Genomic DNA, 4,010 nt, shown 5'->3' with positions numbered 1-4,010 from the left:
ATTAAGATATTCGTAATCCGACAAAAACTATTAGTTTAAGCGTCTTTAGGTTGGATCTATCAGGTGAATCCCACCAATGAGTGACATCTATTGCAAATCTATTGCAAATGAGACTACCTGATAGCAAAAATTCAAGAGTCATAATGACTGATATTCGGTCACTAATAGTCTTTTATTTATTTTATAACGGTTATAAATCTGTGACTTTATTCTAAAGTTTAGTGGTTGCATCCAATGTGTTTAAAACATGACCGATCATTAAGCCAACCTCTCTGTTGGTTCACTAGTTGGATCGGTCGAAGCGGTTGAACCGCTCTTAAGAACCAGATTCGTTAATAAATAATTTAATAATTCATAGTATAAAAGTATAAAAAAGCAACAAACATTAAAAAGTATTTTTACTTAAAAAATATCATTTCGTTTATATTAAAGAAACACGATTTTTAATTATGGAATAAATTTAATGTTTAAAACTTTCAATAAAGCATTACAACTATTTTTAACATCATATATTTAAGTATAATTATTTGAGAATTTTTTTATGAAAGGTTGTTACTTTTTCTTCCCATAAACCCACCATGCTCATCTTTTTACCCACCTACTTCTCGTTCACCACTCTTCTTAAGATTTTCCATAGTGCCCAAATCGCAAGTTATCAAGGAAATCTGTTTTGTGCTTGCATCCACAATAGTTGATGGCTGAAAACTATACCTCTTTCACCGATAGTTAAATATCATATCAAATTTGTTAGTTTTTATAGATCAGATCTCCTTGATGGCAACTAAAAAATCTTGTTCGTCAAAGGCTGAAACCCAATCGAACCTTGAACCGGGTTACCGGAAAACCGGTCGGCTTGATGACAACCGACCCGACGTAACACCCCAAAAATGATAAATAATAAGTAAGGGTAAATAGTAAACTTAACATAGTTAAGGATGTATGGCAAGACGGTAGCTAAATATGGTTAAACATTAAGAATTGTAATTAGTAATTAAGTGTAAGGGGGTTAAGTGTAAAATGATTAAACTTAATTACTAAAAACAAATTAAAACTCAAAAAGGTAGTAAAAGTCCCTGGGGATCGATCGACCAAGAAAAGGCAAGAGAAGGGAAACCCTAAACTCAAGATATCAAGAAATTGAAGCCTAAATCACAAGAAAATTCGATGCATGAGCCCTCTTTTCCGAAAATCTAACCCTAATTAGTGAAGTGGTGAGTTTAATTTTCTGAAATTGTGATTTGTAGAATGAGGGGTTAAACCCAATTTCGATTTCTTGTATCAAATGTGAGAAATCTGAGTTGAAATTGCTTTCTAGAACAAGAATCATGCTTGATTTTAGGATTGCATGATAGTTGTAGCGAAAACCCACCTTGTAAAGATTGTGTTATGAATAGGAAGCTCATAATGATTATGATTATATGTTAGTTTGATATGTGATCTTATTTGCAACACTTGAATGCTAGATAAACTGATGTAGAATGAAATAGCTATGAAAATTTGAATGAATGTGATTGTTGTGTGATGATGAATTAGTAGTGATATGCTTTATAAACTTATACCTTGTACCTTAATCATGATGCTTACCACGTGTTCGATGAAATGCCTAAAAGATGAATATATATGGAAAATGGTAGAATGAGTTGATAGACTAAATGAAAGATTGAATGTTGTAACGTAGGCATAAAGGAAGAAGGTACAAGCACCAAGAAACCGGAAGGCGCGCAAGACCGAGGTATGTTCCGTTGCATACAAAAATATTAATTAAATCTTTTTTTTTATTTCGATAAATAGTCATGATGTAATGATAATAGTGACTATTAAGTAAGCAACAAATCTTCCGCGGATTTGGTTATGTTAATAAAGGTTATATTAAGCTAAGCAAGCCAACCGGTTCGAGTCGAACCGGTTCGAGTAATGAAATGTTACCGCTCGTCTAGAACGGGTGGCCATAAGTGTAAAGCGAATGTATGAGGTTCAATCCGTTATCCGGAACGAACTAAGATTATGTTGAAAGCAATTAACACAACTATACATGTCAAATGTGTATGCTTAACTCTCATTAAGAGTGTATATGCCAAACCCAAGTAATTGGGTAGTTGAAAGTGTAAGAAAGATGCAAGCTCATATACGGGTGAAACTAAAATGAAGGAATTATGATTTAGCAAGTATGATGACTAACTTTTAAAGCTTTGTTGTTGTATGTAGGTAAATCCTCATTTTAGGCGATTTGGAGAATCAGAGTGAGCACGTGTCCATGTCATGTTATACCAAACGCTTCCGCTAGCTTATTTTCAACTTTTTGGTCCATGACTTGTTATTTTGTCCAACTTTGTTAGTAGTCGTACATTTGTAAAACTTGTTGTCTTTGCTTTTGGGTAGTCTTATGTCAAATGGACCGTAGAATGTTATTTAGTTGACTATGTTAAAAACAGGGGGCATGTTCGTTTTACGAACGTTTCATGCCCAATTTTTGTAGAAAAATTTACTATGTATCAAAGTTGGTATTTTTAGTGATTTTAAATTACTCTTGTAAGTAATTTATTATTTATGGAAAAGCGGACCTTGCACCCGAACATACTAAACCGGACCGGTGTTGCTTCCGATTCCTGGCTGAACTGGTCCGACCAGCTGAGCCGATCTGGTTAGGTGGTGAAAACCTAAGTGTGGTGTTTTAGTGGTACAAAAAATCAGTTTATCTAATGTTCATTTAGGTAATTTACTTAATTTGTTTGTTTTCCCTTTATTATTGTAATGATGTGAGATATATATAACCCTTTTGACACCCATTTTAACCAAAATCTATGTTCTCTATATTACCTAAGTAGCCAACTTCACACTTCTATTCTTGATGCTCTTGGTACAATAAGTATCTTACTAGTTACTTGTCATTCCAAGATTCTAAAACAATAAAAAATAAAATAAAATTTGTAACCATCTATATATATAACATTCATCAAACGTGTCATCCTCCATCTTTTTTATTATTTCTAGGGTTATTGAATCTAATCACCCCCAACTATTGACATTTGGCCGCTGACACTCTCAACTTTGACTTTAGCTCCCACCACTCCCAACTTAACACATTGTTTTTCATGACACCCCCTCGTTAAATAAACACTAACTGGGTTAGAAAAATTAGCCTACGTGTCATATTAATCCAACGTGGCATGTGACGTGTACTGGACACTTGTTTCAGCATCTTAAAAACCCCAAATATCATAACACTTTACACAACTCAACAACTTAGACGCTCATCTCTCTTCTTGGCAATCAAACCCTAATCTTTGTTAATCGATGATTGAAGCCAAAAATCACACACTACAAAGGTACGTTTTCTGTTAGGGTTTATTGCATTTTGATATCATACGCTGATTGGACTGATGGAAGTTATCGAAGTGATGCTTTGGTATGGTGGATCATTAGATTTTGGTTTTGATCAACCTCAATATATAGGAGGTGATTCTAAGTTGCTTCGCATAGATGTTGATCACATTGCATACTTTGCGTTGGTAGAGTATGCAATGGATACGAGGTGCTATAAAACTAGGGATTTTTACATGTATGGGTTAAATGCTGGTGATGGTCAATTCAAGCTTTTTCGGAACGATAATGATGTTATGGAGATTGCATTAAAGGCTAGAACATGGTCAGAAGCATTCATGGAAGTATTTATTCAAGACTGTCCAATTACCTATGAACAAGAAGTCCAGTACAATTCCTAGCCCATTAAACCACAAGCCCAATCTACTTGCCAGCCCATTAAACCACAAGCCCAATCCAATTCACAACCCATTAAACGAAAAGGCCAGCCCAAAAAACCAATAACCCAGTCCAAAAAAATTAGTCCATGTCAGGAAGAGCCAAAGATCCAAACAATAAACTCAAGAAGCTTCACAAGGAACAACTCAGCAATCTACTCAGAAGGGAAGCAAAAGTTCAAGCCAAAAGTCAACTGTTAGAGGAAAGACCAAAAAGGAAGAGGAACAGGGAAGGCTGCAGTTAAATAGTCA

This window comes from Helianthus annuus, chromosome 12 (genome assembly GCF_002127325.2).
Source record: "Helianthus annuus cultivar XRQ/B chromosome 12, HanXRQr2.0-SUNRISE, whole genome shotgun sequence".
Taxonomy (NCBI): domain Eukaryota; kingdom Viridiplantae; phylum Streptophyta; class Magnoliopsida; order Asterales; family Asteraceae; genus Helianthus; species Helianthus annuus.
This window is presented reverse-complemented; position numbering follows the sequence as displayed.